Here is a 17,716-nt window from a genome sequence, read left to right as displayed (position 1 = left end):
GGATTAAATGCAAGGTTGATTGGATTATATCTGAAGATCATATGCTATTCGTGATAACTCTGCTAGACTCCAAATTGCTCGTCCATGCGGGAGTATCTCAAAATTAAATGAAACCACTTAACACTTTTTCCCTAAAACGGACTGACATGGGACACATTAAAGTTGGATCGGAACCAGCTAATCAGTCTGAAGGTAAGTGTTTTTTTCACTTATTCGAGAGAAGTCCGAAATGCGTTCTTATTACTGTTTGTTTTGACTTTTAAGCTACCCTACCAGGATATTTTCATTCAAATGCTAAGACAAAATGTCAATATCTATGAATGTGGAGACTCAAAAGACTAGTTAGGTAATAGTTGCCGATGGATTTGAGACTTGATAGAAACTTGGACGTTTGCAACAGGTGAATCGGTGAACTACCGAGGTTGCGCCCAAATGCTTAAAGCTGTTAGCTGGTCAGTGTTTTCAGGTGTGCTTGTACTACCTGTACGGTGCGGAGTGCTGACTAAGTCATGTTAAACCCATTAAAGCGTCGAGCTCAAATATCTTTTCATTTTTCTGCACTGTTCTCTTGTCGGCACACATTTTCTGTTTATTGAAGCCTTTTGTGAATAATTTTGATCATGTAAAAACTGGGAATTGGTCCCTATTGACAATACTCTTATTTTTTGCATTGCATATGTCATTTAGGAAAGGTAATTGGTCACTGAACTTTTTGCAACTATGTGTATTTCTAAATTTTGTGGCTTCAGTGCACGCAAATTTATATTGTTCGGTTTGCATGTTAAAAGCCTGCCAAGCACTCCAAGGCTGATTATGCTTGGTAAGAAGTCATTTATGAAATAGAGCTGATTAGACCATATTAAAATTTCTGTTTGGCACAGGAGCTTTTCGTGGACACAGGTATCCAGTCTCTGTTTTGTTAGCTCAAATTTCTGTAATTTCCTTTATAAACCAAGGTTGTTGGACATGTGTCTCAGTGAGTCCAGCAAAGCAACAATATCAAATTTCACATTACATATTACTGATCAACATAGTAGTCTAGCTACACCAACAGCAGAAATACTGAAGTCAATACTGTAAAGTTTAACGGCAGCACAAACTATAAATTCCAAAATAACCATACAGTGGATTCATCTCCGGTAATTTAACTGACTGTTTGTTAGGTGTGTTTAATGGGCAGAATAATTCCCAATTATGTACAATTATAATATGTTAAAACGGACTTATGTACATAAGGCCATTAATAATTAACTGTACATAGCTATTTGCTTTATGACTATCTAGACAGTGTGAAGAAGTGAAGTATTGAAATTATTTTATGTTGCATAATGACAATGACAATGTTGCCCCTATACATTTAAGGACAAAGTTCAATGACCGCCACCTGCTGGATGGTGAGTGCAGAGGGGCGTGTAATTGTTGAGCTGGACAAAGAGAACATCTTTGCTGATGCAATGTCAGTCTTCTTTGGTATTGAACCTGGAATACCAGGAGTCAGCGTGTGCAAGGTTTTTTTGTAAGGATAAACCCTGAAGAGGGAACAAAATGTACCTCCAAGGTTGGGACAAGCAGAAGGACTGGGACCACTGTGAAGCGAAAGGTTGTTCACATTAACCCTCATGTCACAACTTTCCTCCAGCGGCTTACTGAATTTGAGTGGAGAACTTCAAATTAGGTAACTGTTTTTGCCATTTTTAGTGAATTTCTTGTATAATTTAAGTGACCAATATGTTGTTACCTGTGTCTCCACAGATGATCCATGGCCCATGCTTTCTGGACATTTACAAGACGAGCAACAATGAAGACAAGCTCTCTTGCCATCTTGCAAGACGCTGTCTCTGTCCAATAGGTTTTTTGAGTGCAACAGTTTAGATTTTTTTTTTTTCCTTCTTTTACCCGTTTGTTAAAAATTATTTCAGCTACTTACACTTTAATTGTCACATGTACTGGCTCACCTTACAAATCAATGAACTCAGTCCACAAAGCAAGATCAGGGTTCAGTGCAGGTCAGTCAAGTTCCTTCACACCACACATGCTCATCCATGTCCTTGTGGACCCTGTTTTGTGCATTGATTGGTAGTGTGAGCCAGTATTTTGGACAAAGTGTATATAAAGGCAGAAGTGTGGGGCTTGATATTATATTCATTACAATTCAGTTTATTTGTATGGTGCCAACAAAATGAATGCCAAGGCACTTCACATTGTAGGTTTAAGACCCTACAAAATATAACTAAGAAAACCCAACACTTGAGCATATGTTGTCTGCCATGATATGGATATGACATAATATCGTTATTGTTTGTACAACCATCTGAGAAAATAATGGATTACATGGTTTAGTAAAAACAAGTGCTTCCTCAATGAAAATATGTTTTCAGTTCTTTTCAGTTTTTGATTTTGGAAATGTGTATTTCAGCAGGGAAAAATCAGAACTGAAATAAAGTGGTGTAAAGCACATGAATTATATTTTGTGTGTCTATCTATCTATCTATCTATCTATCCATCCATCCGTCCATCCAATTTTTTGGAACCCTCCAGTCTCTTACAGTATGTTACTGTTAACTGAAATTACGGTAAATTACGACCTGTTAAACAGTAAATGACCGCCTGTTGGGACACGGTATCCTCTAGCAGAGATGAATATTTTTGGTACTGATGATGCGTGATAACGGTAAGTTACTGGTTAATATATTGCAGTTTATTACCTTGCAGCGGGCTTACAGTGACATACCGTGAATAAACGGTAGTATACCAATTTCTTAATCACAGTATGATGTTACTTTGTTGACGTAATTTACGACATAACGACATAACGGTATCTCACTGGCGTCACTGTCGCCAGTGAGATACCGTAAAAAAGGCTACGGTGCGTTACCATAATTTGTCCAAGAGTATTATACCACACCAGCAAAAAACGGTATCATCCTGCAGAACGGTAAGCTACCGTAACACGGCGTCACGGTATGACGCTGGCAACAGTGACGCCAGTATGTTACCGTAAAGTGGCGATGAAAAGTCTAACAGTGTGCATACTGCTCAGCAAATATCTTTCAAAGACATAATATGAAGAAATTACTTTTGTATTTGCTCTCATTTTTTCACTCATTTCCATATACTTTATAAACGTTTATGCCATGTTCAGAGTAAGATTTATAACTATTTCAATTCCACAAATGGTCAATAAAGCGAGTTACCCTCTAGTACATCCCTGAACCACCCACACACCATTTAATGGAAACACCACTTGCCACAGAGCTGCGACTCATTTGAACCTCATGTTTTTCCTCACATATTTCAAAGACTCAAAGTTGTGTTTTGCCCAATTCTGTCAGACAGCTACCACATGCTGCCTTCAAAGGGAGATGGATTCACACAAAGCAGGGACTCTGGGCAACAGAAAAAATGACCTCTGCCATCCATCGTCGTGTTTATTTACACGGTGATGAGATCAATATTTTATAGGAGAGGCTGGTGGAAATTTGGATGTCCTGACTCGGTGTGAAGCCACAGTGAACGCTTATGGAAAAAGAGTCACCCAAGCAAATTAAGCTCAGCCAGGGTGTATGACCCACTGTTGTGCTGGAGATGGATGAGGGGGAATGAAAAAAAGAAAAGCTCATGATTCCCATAAGGAAATTTGCACTCTCCTTTTAAACCATCCTAGGGACTAAGAAAAGAGGGCAGCCAGGGCTTCCCAGCCACCACATCTATTTGTAAATCAGTGCCTCAGCCAAAGGCAAATTTGGAAGTCTTTTGGAAACTCCCGCAACCGTTGGGAAAACATGTATGTGTACAGAAAGGTCCTGCTTCTAAGTAAGAATCTTCTTACTTAGAGGCAAGACATTCACAAGGATTACATGAGCATCTTATCAGTCTGATCAAAAACAAGTTCCTCGGTTCCTTACGTCAAAGTGAAACCCACTCCTGCAGATGAGTGTTCATGTTTCAAACAGTTTCTCTCAAGTTAAATAAAATCCCAAATGTCAGCCAAGAGTCTGAGTGACTCCAGTTCAAGCATCATCCTCCTCTCATTTGCACCTACACTTCTAGCCCGAGACCAGATTTGGTCGAAGAAAGTCAGAGACTATCGAGCTACAGGCTAGTGAGCGAGAAATGCACAGTTTGGAGATGAGGTGGGAGGCAGGCACGCAGCAGGGAGGAGTTCAGAGGGCAAAAATAACAAAGAGAGTGATCACGGTCGTAAATTATGCCGCCGACACATCAAGCTGTCCACGCACTCTTTAGGTCGAGTGTCAGCTGGTTTGGAAATGAAAACATTTAACCCCACTGTGGCTTAAAAGGTCATAACTCACAGCTCTCCCCTCTGACATGAGTTACGGCCTCTCGTTAGGACTGGACATCCCTGTTTCTCACCTTCTGTCTCTCTCCTCCCGTCTGTTCTATTTGTGCAGTCGGTAGATGTATCCATTGCCGGTATCTCTGCAGGCGCTGAACAAGATACTCTTACCCAACCTAGCAAAAATGTGCCACAAGTGTGCAGTAAGAGGAAGTGAAAGCAGCGGTGCTGTCACACGCACTTTATTTTTACAGTTTGGACACACAATGCTCTCATGTGATATGGGCGCTTAATCTCCTCCAGTGTAAATTTATATTCAATTCAAGCAGAGAATGAGACCGCTTTAATATGAGGCCCCCTACCAGTCAGTGGCATTCTGCCTGGGAGACCTCTACCACCTCTATCATCAGTGGATAGAGCTCCTTATCCTTCTCAACACCCCATAGAGCCGGAAATCAGCAGCAGTCTGAATTGAAATCGCTTTGATTTATCTGAGCCTAAAGCAAGTCTCAACACAGGAGTTACATCATTGGCTGCTGCTGCTTTTTTAGCTAAGGTGAAGGATGAAATGCAGGGGGCTTGAATCAACATGGACTTTCACTGGACTTTAACAACGGCGTGATGACTGAAGGATTTATGCAGCCTCGTAGATATTTTTTAAGACAGTAATTTGGGGATATGAAATAAAATGTACTGCCAAGGTGGTGTAATCGAACCGTGGGAGTCGCTGTGAGCATAAAGGAAGATTTATCACCCTCAAAGCAGCATGTTAGCCAGATAAAATGTTACTTGAGAGAATTTAAAACCCCTGCTGCAGGTGTTTAATAATAAAAGACACTGACTCTGAGTGGCTGGTGTGCGATAGTTAAAATATCAAATGTAGACAGATAAAGCAAGGAAGGGAATAAAGACAGAAAAGCACCATCGTCAGAAACCCAGAGCCTTAAGTCTTCTATCACCTTCCTCCACAGATTGATTCTTTTCATTCTTTTGAAAGTCTGATTAAGTGAAGTCTGTAAGGTTTGCCATAATTTGCTGTGGATTGGCGAGATATGTACGGACCCAAACACAGGAAGTGAAGGTAGGTAGGAAGTGAAGCTAAAGCGATCTTTAATGTTGATTTCCCAGGTTATAAAGTGCAGTGCATGCAGTTTACAGAAAACAAGGAGTCCATAGATCAGCAAATGCTAAGAATTATAAATGCATAAACTTACAACTACAAGAGAACCTGGCACTAGATGATCCACAGTTAGAGAGACAACTCCCCAATGGACAAGGGGAAACTGAGAAATACAAAAGGTAATGAGAGAAGTGGAAACAGGTGGAGAACACAGCTGAAACTAATCACGAAACAAGGGAAGTAAAATTAAATACAAAGCACAACAGACAAAATACTATCAAAATAAAGCAGGAAGTGGTGACACAGAAAGGAAAGCAAAATATATAAAATATATAAACTTTATACCCTCTCAAAAAACCTATAGAACAGAAACAAATAACAAACATACTGTTATAACGGACGCAATCAAATTAAGAACCAATTAGAACAATAAATAATGAATAAGAATTCAGTCCACAAACCCAAAACCCTGGGTCCAAAACCCAGGACCATGACAGTAGTCCAGTGGACCCATCACATTAATGTCTTGGAAAATTAAACATGGACCTTAGTGAATACACCTAAAGGAACCAAACTAAAATACCAGCTTTCTTTGTTGAATCCAGTTAGACAGCTCATCATTATAGATTAGTGTTTCAAATGCTTTGTCACAGCTGTTTCACAGATATGAATACGGCGTCGATTGGCGTTTGTGGTTTTGCACACTGTAGGTCAGGACAATAGTGAGATTCACATGCAGACACTTGGTAGCATCTCATTTTAATTCACTGAGTAAGGATTATTTCCAGCCTGAAGTGTTGTTAATACTTCTGTTTTAAGTCAAATCACCATTTTTCATATTCCCTACCAAGAAGTATATAAGTTAGTAAGTAAATCAAACCAGGAGGTGAAGGTAAAAAGTGAGTGAGGACACATCTCTCAGAAACAAGTAGCATCTGCCAGAACAGCAGTATTTGACACTGGGATAACACCAGGTTGAACTGGACTGTATGTTAAATTATTCATAAAGTTGGGAAATAAACAGTGTCATTGAGAGATCTGTGCATGTGTTTATTTAGACATTATAGAAATATTTATACATCAGATGTACTGTCATACTTGGGTAGCATTGTGCAATAGTTGTAGTTGTAGCACTGTCACCGTACAATAAGATGGCTATGAATTTGAATCGATTGGCTGGCTGGGGCCTTTGTGTGGGGAGTTTGCATGTCCTCTCCTTGGCTGACTGGCTTCTCTACAGACCAAAGAGAGGCATGTTAAGCTAACTGGTGATTCTGAATTGGTTTTTGATGAGAATGATTGTCTGTCTCTCTTTTAGCCCAGCTACAGACGCTAAACCTTTCGAGGCCAGCGTGTACCCCACCTCTATGACAGCTGAGATATGTCAACATGGTTTAAAATCTCTGAGGAATGTTTCCAGCTCCTTGTTGAATCTATGCCATAAAGAATTAAGCCAGTTTCCAAACAGGGGTCCAAATAGGTACTAGCCTGTTTAGTATTAATTATTACGAATTATTAATACTAAAATTCCCTGCAGCGTATCTCATATGGCTTTCCCTGTATTCAGCGCTGCTCAAAAACAAGTGTTGAAAGAAGAGGAGATTTCATCTGTTTTTCTATCCCTCCCTGTCATCTGATCGGAAGCACGGCGGCAGGCTCTGGAGACCAGATCTAGGAGGGTTTATTTGGTGCTAAAAAAGTTATCAGCAACTTGTGAAGGTGCTAAGCAGAGATCTGTCACTGTGGAGGAGGAAAGAGATGATGTGTTAGAGAGTGGGAGGGAGTAATGGTGCAGAAAATGGAGAAGTGTTGAACAAGGCAGGAAGACAAGGTGGAAAAACACGGGAGTAAGGAAAGAAGTCAAGCTAAAATGTTTCACTCAAAAAAATAGTGTGACTGAGATTGTGATTGAATCTCCAACATGTAAAATAAGGGTCCTACATCTGATATAGGCAGCCAATAATATACTAAACTATATAAAGGTTTTTGGTCTTATACACTGTGGGGTTATTAAACCATCAGGGAGTTTCTAAAGTCATGAAGAATTTAACTTCTGTTTAATATTAACAGAAAATACAGAGCAAACCTTTGACTTTACAGAAGACTTTTTCTGTGATTTAGACACTTCACCCATTTGAAGGTAAGAAAAAGCAACTTTACAACCTCAAATCTGGTCTCCGTGGCTGATGGAGACTTTGGATGAAATGCCTTTAACAAAGCAGCTGAGGTAAAGATGCATGTCCACCTTCTCTTATTTATTTCTCCATCCATTTTCTGCCACTTATCCAGGTCCAGCTTACAGGGACATAGTCGCAGAGCCTTGCTGTCATAAAAGAGTGCAGTCTGGGTTGGACAAACCCAGCATAATGCTTATGTGAGTCAATGCAGGTCCATTAAAACAGTCCTACACTGGTAATTGTTTGAATTACTTGCATTGCATTTTATCTTGAAAATCTTCAAAGAAAAACGACCTCTCGATTTTTTTCTAGCGTCTAAAAAGCCAAAGAGGGTTACAGAAAATAAAATAATCTCCAAACGTTCCCCTGCACATTAGTCTGTGTGGTACTATTTTGACAGTCAGCCTTTAAGATCAGATTTGGAATCAGCTCCCTGCTCCCACCAACATTTTGGTACGCCGTGAAGATAAAAGCACCCGACGTGCTTGTCTTGGCATCGGTGCGGCTGAATCCTTGGCCGGAGGGTAAAATCCGAACCACAGAAAGCGAAGCCTGGACTGCCCGAGAGGAGAGGGCTGAGATGAGAGAGGGCAGGTAGTATGAAAAGAAAACAATAAGTTGGGGCATAGAAAACAAAGCTAGAGAAATGTGTGCTTATAGATGGAGGTCTGCTTAATAATTTCATTGAGTCAATCTCATGTGAGTGAGGCATCAGTGATGGCCAGAGGCAGCTATCAGGGCTGTGACGGTGATGGCACAATCTGTTTTTTATGGCCTGTGGTCCCAGGCCGCAGGAACACCATCTCTGAGCCATGAAAGGAAAGACGACTTCAATTGAGTTATTGGACTGGGGAGTGAGAGAGGTGGAGAGAGTGGAGAGTCTTTTAACTTCATTAAACACTAATATGAAGCAGTCGGTGCCTGTCCTCCCTTTTTAAAGCAAGCTTTCATGTGTGTGTATGTGTGTGTGCGTCTGGCTTGAAATGAAGGCTTTGACAGAAGTTTGTGAGCTTGGACACCCCCCCCCCCCCGCAGTCCCCTATACTGCACAAGCCAGTGGTGTTATTAGGTTAGGTTAGGCAGATTAGCATGTGCATTTTTGTGTGTGAATGCATGTGGCAGTGTGTGAGATTGTATGTTTTGACAGCATTAGTATTATAGGATTAGTCAGAGGCCATAGAGGTAATGTTGGACAAGCACATGTCTGTGTGTGTGTAGCTGAGTGGTTTGCTTGTTTTGTGGGGGTTACAGGGGTTTTTAAAAATTAAATCGACTGTAGGTATCAGACCTAGTCCAAACAACCTTTTCACTCTCTAAAAGGAAAAACAATCCTCAACCCTTTGGAAAATGCAAACAACAACTGAAGCAAGATGACAAACCATCCGCTGGTGATTTTAAAAAAAAACAAAAAACCTGACCTCAGAAGCAGACTCTTAATGTTAATAATTCAGTATTGAATACTGTGAGACAAATGGAAGGACAGAAGATGAATCAAAATAAAGTGGATGCATTTCATTAAATAAAGTTCCAGTTTAGCTTATAGTTCAGGTTGTTCAGTGGTTTTGATTGTGGTAAAAAACAAACAAACTAACGTTCATTACAGAAAGCTAAACGAGCCAATTTATTCTGCCATTTTGATTTTATGTATTGTTACACATGACCTCAGAGCGTTGGTCCAACCAGTTTCTTGTTGTATTTTTGTATTAACCTGCTCTCACACATTCCTGATTTCTTCTTAGTGTTGATGAGGGCTTGCCACATGAATATAAACCCACAGAGCTAGCTTCTCGGTCTCTCTCTCCTCCTCCTCCTCCTTCACCTTCATCAGCACCCATAAGTTTCTGTTGCTTTTACACCTTTATTTATTAGGTACAGACTGAGTTAGGAGTCACCAGCAATTCTGGCTTCAGTTTATTATCTGTTAGCTGAGTTTACAAGAACAATTTCAGTGGAGAAGCATGAATCCGACAGGCCATTATGTGACTGGTTCGAGGTCGTCTTCCTCTTTTGATTGTTTTAGCCGGGGCGCTTCCCTTTTTGTTTCAGTTTTTCAATTGTACGTAAATATTTTGATTATTAAAAGTTTGTTTAATAGTAGCAGCATTGTGGTATCTTTTATGTCAGGTTCCTTTGAGCTTTATTTGGGGGCTCTTCCAGGATTGAAACCCAGGACCGCTCACAGTCCAAGCGTGAATCATACCCCTATATGAAGACAGCAACAGAGAATTTCTATAGTGGCCATCTGACAGCAGCCACCTTCAGCTACCACAACCAGATATGTTTCTGTTGTGGTTTAACCACCTTGAAACAGGTGCCATCTTGTAAGTGTGTGCTTCTAAAACCAGCCTGCATTAGCAGTATTTCATAGGCACAACTGGCATCCATGGAGGACAATTTTTCCCATGAAATGCTGGCATTTTTGTACATATTGTATTTGCAGTATTTCCAAAAACTAAAGTAAAATGTGATTTTTAACATTTCCATTCATCAGTCCATTTTGTTCCACTTATCCGGGCCTTGGTTGCAGGGGGCCCCCTGAACCAGGAAACCCAGACCTCTCATTCCCCAACTATCTCCTCCAGCTTATCCCAGTCATCGGGCTGAAAGATGTAATCTCTCCAGTGCGTCCTGGGCCTCCCCCAAGGCCTGGGACATTTCACTCAGGAGGCATCCTAATCAGATGGTAGAACCACCTCAACTGGCTCTTTTCAGTGTGGAAGGGTATCAGCTCTACTATGAGCCCCTCTCAAAAGACTGCACTTGAATACAAATGAATTAACCGAGGACTATTTTGTGCATGTTCTCTGTTCGACCCCCACCTGAATTATAGACCATTTCTGTACATATGGGATTGACCAATATGGCTCCCCTAGGTCAGCTCTGTCTATTGCCGCATTCAGCAGATTTTATAAAGGCACCATGCTTTTTCACATTAATACTACACAACACACTTTTAAACAAAAGTGTGCCTCCAGTTCTGTAGCAGTATTCTCTGTTTCAATATAAACACAACCTCATGCACAAAGTCAGATCCATGAAAAGAACAGCTTCTCTGGTTTATTAGGGAAGAACTTAACTGGCATGCACAGAACCCCGATTCTAACTCCAGTTCCAGCACCTTTGGGATGAACAGGAATGCCAGCAACGGGCCAGGCTTTGCAGCCAAAATCAGTATAAAATTCACTAATCCTCTTGTGGCTGAATGAGAGCAAATGCCTGCAGCAACTTAAAAAAAATCTGTTGGAAAGTATAAAACCAAAAGAACAGACGATCATATAGAATTATTATACACATATTTAATCAATTTGGAGTATGTTTTTTCACGTTCATGCACATACTGCTTGCTTGTCATGCAGATACTCTAGTTTTTTTACACTTTTAGCATGTTTTAACCCCATTTTTCATTTCTTGCTTTTTGTAGAGTTAAATTGCAGAACTTCAGCAGGAATTTAAAGTTATAAGCAACTGAGCCATTAGAAGCTGAGTAATAAGGGGACATATAACTGTGAGCAGTATATGCTTGTAAGTCTCAGTCATACTTATTGGATGTTTTCAGTCTTGCAAATCTAATAACTGAACATTTGCAGAGCGGTATGTGCTTTTCTTATCTTCCAGCTTTTGGGCATATCACATTCAACAAACAGCAGTAAAAAGCAGAAAGTGTGTGAAGTCTTTATTCAACAGATTGGTCCTTTAAACTGGACTGGAGGTTGCTTTATCTTTGCTTAACCGAGCCCTTTTAATGCAGATGGATCACCCAGCTGCTATTAGACAGACAATGTCTCATGTCAGGTTTACACAGTGCCTGTCTAACAGCTCAATCTCGAGTGGTCCTGGGTGTTTTGTTGTGACAGAATGATATGTAATCTCATATCATTCTGTCAGTCATTACATGAAAGGAGCAGTGTTTCCATCGACTTCTCTTAAATCTCCCTAGATTAGCCAGATGCCAGGAGGCTGTATGGTGGTCTGGACTGAGGCTGCAGGTTATGTTTGGACTGATGTTAGAAGACTCGGTTGGTTTATTGGTTGGTCAGTGGTTGGTGTGTATGTTGCTGGCAGGAGGTCCATTCACTGACAGAGGGATTACGGCAAGCTCGGAGTTCAAGCCTCTGCGCTGACAGACATCTTGCCCCCGAGAGTCAACACACACTCTGGAGACACACTCCACCTGCACCCGCGCCTGACCCCGATGTGTGTGTGCATGTGTGTGGGTTCGTCGGGGGAAGGATTAGCGAGTGTTTCACTACGGTCTCTATCGAGTTGATAAGTTTTCCTTTATTTTAAGGAAACCTGTCTGCTTTGATGAAACGACATTTATGAATTATTCGCATGTCTTTGAGTTTAATATTGACATTTGCCTGCAGCACAGTCCAAAGGCCGCTGTGTGGGCAAGGAAATGGAATCAGATGAAACAAAATCAGGAACAACCAGAAGTGTGCAGTCACAGACATGGCAGCAGAATACATCAGCAACCATTAAATCAATTAAAGAGAAATATGGAGCGATATCTCGCCAAGAAACCTTATACTGCAGGGTTTACCCCCTAAATGAAATGACTGACAGCTCACTATTCTTTCTGGGTGGTCTTTGGAGGTCGCTCGCAGTGATGGTAGCGGAGGGGTTTTTGACCCTCTCAGCTATTTTTCATTCCTACTTTTTCCCCACATAAATCTTTAATGGAAGTAACCACATAACCCTCGTCACGTGTCTGTTTCTTAGTCCCAAAGGCAATTCTGACATCTTAGTCACAGATCCATAGCACCTCCCTTTAAGAGACACTCTGTCCTCTTTAAGGATTTCAAGACTGTTTCCCCCGCTTGGGATATTAACACAGCTTTTAAAACAGTTCACTCTGGAGTCACAGAAAACCTTATGTCACTTCTCAAATGAGATGAGAGGCCAGAATCATTTCAAACAAACAGAGACTGCTTGGGTCGCTAAAACCACTCAGGGCTCTAATGTAGTTTAATATTATTTTCATCTGGCTTGGAAGCCGGTTTTGCAGGTTATGCGGGATAGTATAAGAATGTGGCTTTAAAAAAGTTTGATTCTGTCATCCAACAGAAAAAAAATAGTCCCCCAACAATCAATTACTTTTTAAATATGTGTTTGTGACTCCAAAACTGAAACAGGCACGCAGAATAGAATAAAACACACAAAACTTAAACCCACAAATTCCAAGTGCCAGTGGACTCAGCTGCAGATATCTGATACAGTCCAACGACTGCCAAACGCATGTTCCTAATGAACGATTAGCTCAAATTAGCTATAGATTCATTTAATAGCACACACATTGTTGCCACATAATTTTCAAATAATTTCATTTTGTTCTTTGTCCATTCCATTACCCTCAATTCTTTAATTGTTTACAGAGCTTCCTGTTTAGACCCTTTCACCTCTTCCAACCTTTTTCTCTGGTTTTTCTAATTCCTCAGCTTTTCCACCTCCCAGCCAGCCCCACATATTTGACCTACCACATCCCCCAGAGCTGTTTCTGCCTCATGTTTATGGGCATTTGTCTTCATTTGTCTTTTGTCCTCTTTACTGAGCTACCACACCCATTTGAACTGATCAGCTACTGGACTTTTTTTTTGCATACGTACAGTGCTGTGAAAAAGTATTTGAACCCTTTCTGACTTCTTAGTTTTCTGCATATTTGTCATACTTGCATGTTTCAGATCATCAAACTAATTTTAATATTAGACAAAGATAACATTACTAAGGGGTAAAAGTTATCCAAACCTCCCTGACTCTGTGTAAAGAAGGTAAATGCCCCTAAACCTAATAGGTGGTTGTGCAATCGAGTGTCTGCCATAATTGGAAATGTATCTTTCACATCACTGTGGAGGAGATTTGCTCCACTTTCTTTGCAGAATGTATTAAATTCAGACACTTTGGATGATTTTTAAAGCGTGAACGCCGTCTTCAAGATCATGCTAAAGCATCTCAATCAGATTTAAGTCTAGATTTTGAGGAGCATCTCCTAAACCTTAACTTTATTTATTTATTTATTTAGAGGTGGACTTGCTGATGTGTTTTGAATCATTTGTTTTCAGCCTAGTTCCCTGACTACCTCCTCCCAAAGTCTTAGAAAATGAATTTACACAAAAACAGGTAGGTTTGAATAACTTTTTCCCCTTGATTTCAATGTTTTTAATTCAGTTTTATTTATATTGCGCCAAATCACAACAACAGCTGCCTCGAGGTGCTTGACATTGTCATATCGAAATGAAATCCTCATTAAAAAAGCTTTTTTTAAAACTTTCCTCATTTACACTAAAATACAGTGTTTATATTCACAGGAAGTACCTGCAGATCATCAGCCATGTAAAAAGCATCTTCACTTTTTTTCATTGTCACTGAAACTTTACACTTGTGCACATTCACCTCATCTGCAGCTGCTCAGAGAGGAGGATATGATGCTTTCTCTTCATATTTTATGACTCCATTGTTGATTTTTAACAAGCTTGCTTCCTGCTCTGGGCTAATTATCATATCCTCACTACAGGCTCCAAGCAGCCATTTGCCCTTTGCCCTTTGAGTGTCATACCTTATCCAGATGTAAGGGCTTTACCACCGACCACACTTCACAGGCATTCTTCAGATTGCTTCTCATTTTGGCCGATTATTCCTCGTTTCCCCCGAGTCTGCCAAAGTTTTGACACCTTGATCCAATGCTAGACCAAACACAGAGCTTAAGACACGGCAGCAAGTATGGACCACTGATCGCGTCTGTCTTAATACCTCAGTGGATGTTTGGGTCAGTCATATGAACGGACATTATAATTGGCTGTGTGTTTGGGTTTCTGCTGAATTACCAAGGAATACAACATGTGGTCCGCTCAGTGAAACAAAGAGTGATTTTTGTGGACAGGTGGGATTTTTAAAACAGGTGTACCAAGTGCTGAAAGAATGCTTGCACACAATGGCAACAGCGCCAACAGGCCGTTTATCCTCCCTGCCGTTAAATCGTTTCTCATTTTGTATTTTTAGCCTCCGGTTGTGTGTATGCACACGCTCAAACTGGTTGTTTGAAATGGATGCACTTCAGTGAGTTGTTCAAACGGCAGATGACTCTTGCTTGTGTTATACAGGAAGCTAAAAAAAGATTTATTGCCTGTTTTCCCTCGGGAAGAATAAGAAAGAAAATGTTGCCCGTGTTTGTTTGCACTCAAAACACCATTGTGGTTTTCTGAGATGCTAATGGCTCAGACCAGCCGCTCGCATCTTGACTCATGCGATTTAAACCGTACTGCTTCAAAACTCATAAAGTATTTTGTAAAATTACTTTCTGGAAGAGCTCTGGAAGAGTATTTATGATGTGTGCCACCAGATTTGTGGAATTACATAAATTGAGTGAAGTTTGCGGGCTAATTGTGCTATTGGTGTTTATGGATTTTTCTCAGGAAATACAGTAAAAGAATATAGTCAGAGTTTTCATAGGAAAATATGAGCTGAAGCTCTTAAGTGCCCAGCGACAGTCCCACACTGTCTCGTCTAGCATTCCCTGCTAGTGGTTTGACTGTTTTTCATGTACAAATAGTTTCTGTCCGTGGCTTTTTTTTTTTTTACCTTATGGATTAAGTTAGTGTTTTCTCACACAGGAAATTGCATGTCTGTCGGGAGGATTGTGGGTCAGCGTCCTCTTCATAAATCATCTCTCTAACAGTGACCACATACTAACTTCATGTTACACAAAATCACTCTGCTGCCCTCAATTTGTACCTAAACTCTCATTTTCAGCAAATGGTGCCATATTTGATTTAAAAACTCTTTGAACTTATTTCCAGCAACATTCACGGTTAGCCCGAACTCCTTAGCTTAGCTTACCTGCTGTTTATAGGAATAGGACATGTTAGATTTTCACTGGATTTAGGCTTTTCGTGTGAAATTGAACAACAAAATTCCTCTAGGCCTTTCCGATTCAGCAGACAATCTGTGTTTTGCTTTGCTTTATCCATATTCATGCCACCGTATACTAAGATAATAACGCAGATTAAGCCTTCTGCAAACACTCCGCTCCGTGTCATTCCATCGATCAGCCAGCACCACCCCGTAAATCCCCCAGCAGAGTGAAAGTATTGTTAAACTATATTTGGAGCGGAATCGGGGTAGAACGAGTTGGCTGGACTTTTTTTTTTCTTATTATTTATTTTCTGTGTTTAATTGGACAAATGAATAGCATTCCAGCCTAAGAGCATAGTAGCATTATTGTTCTCTGAGAATAAACACAGAGGGGTCCTGTGTGGACTATAAAACTCCAGAATAAACAGCACTCTCAAAGCCCAGTATTGAATGTCTGTTTATGACTTGTAATATGAAGTGCAGAGCTCTAAAATCACTAATTACATCAGCTATGTGGATTTCTGGGGAGAGTTCTTAAAGAGCGGCTATGCACATGTGTGTTTGTGTGTGTGTGTGTGTGTGTGTGTGTGTGTGTGTGTGTGTGTGTGTGTGTGTGTGTGTGTGTGTGTGTGTGTGTGTGGAGGAGGCTTTTAAAATTAAGTCCAATGAGTCTTGTGGGCCGATGGCGGCCTCGTGCCTTTAGTGAAAACTCTGGCCTTTTCTAAAAGACATAGATCCGTTTGTTGAGTTTCGGCTCTGTGCCTGTGTGTGCGCTCCAGTATTACGAGCTTGTTACGTGTGTTCTACAGAAGGTTGTGCGTTTGTGTGTGGTTTGGTAAGGGCATTCGGGGGGCTGACCTCGATGCAGGGCGGGAGGGAAAAAACGGTTTCCTTTCCCCTGATCTCTGCAGACTCTGGTTATTAAAACATGTTTCCCCCTTCCGCTGAAATGAAGGAAGGTGAGCTGCCGACCCCATCAACATGTGCAGCACCATTAAAACCTGGAGGCAGAAAGGAGAGCACACTGAAACAGAAATGGATAAAGACATTTTTTTTGATAACTTGATGGATTTATTATTGATCCCACTTCGTGGATTTGATTAGAAGTAGTTTTTTAAATCCTACAGTTGCATTTTTTTTTATTTTTAACTTTCTTGTTATTAATAATAATTATTAACAATACATCAATTACTTAATGCATTTTTTGCTACATATTACAGTTGTGCTGCACATATTAAAAGATCTGCTGCAAGAGAAGAGACACCCAGACATGCAAGCATCAAGGAAAGAAGTGTAGAGAGTCTGAGGACAGCTGAGGGATGAGGGGGGGAGCCGAGAGGATGCAAAGAAAGGAAACATTCATGGCTGTATGTGCACAGCTATGCAGTTAGTGGCCAGTCGGCCCCGTTGGCCGCCTCTGCGTGCACCATCACCTCATCACTCAGCAACCTGCCTGGACGCTCAGCGGCCGCCGCCCAGTCCTCCCCTCCTGCTGCTGCTGCTGCTGAAGCAGCCACATTACAACTGCGTCCCAGCAGAATGAGCCGTCACCTCATATCTCAGTGCAGGTATGGGCTCATTCATGAGTGCTGGACACAGATTTAACACGAGGCCAGTCGCTGGGATGACTGGTGGCCTGGCAGGCTGATGGATGGCCTGTCTGTAAGGTTGAAGTTGTGCTGCTGTCTGACTGGACGCCACGATGACTGTGCTGAGGTCATTGCAGACGGATGAACCAAAACAGGCTGCGGGTGAATCGTTTTAGACATCAGATATTATAATAATGAGCTGGCTGGCTTGTTTAATTAGAAACAAAACAAAATGAAATCACATTTGGAGTTGCAAAGTTTGTGTAAACGTTACATGGTCTGCAGGTCAGTAACTGCTCTATACCTCAGTGGTTCCACAAAATGCCTGGAGTGCTTCATGTATTCACTCACACACACACCTAACACAGCAGAGGGCAATGCAATGTGATTAACCTTTAAAGAGGCTTCAGACTGTAAATATTTTTAATAAAACAATAAACTGCTACTCAAAAACTTTTTGCAACCTATGTTATTTTTTTTTAATGTTACCTACTCTTGTCAGGTCTCATATCTCCAGAAGTACATTAGTTAGAGACTCAAAAATCTGCTTTAAACATGCTCAATAATAATCATCTAAAGGATAAAAAGGCCAGTGAAACAACTGAAACAATTCAGTTTTATTTATATAGCACTATATCACAACAACAGTCCCCTCAAGGTGCTCAAAATCCTACAATTAGACAGT

Source organism: Perissodus microlepis, chromosome 16 (assembly GCF_051167445.1).
Source record: "Perissodus microlepis isolate ML-2025 ecotype Zambia chromosome 16, ASM5116744v1, whole genome shotgun sequence".
Taxonomy (NCBI): Eukaryota; Metazoa; Chordata; class Actinopteri; order Cichliformes; family Cichlidae; genus Perissodus; species Perissodus microlepis.
This window is presented reverse-complemented; position numbering follows the sequence as displayed.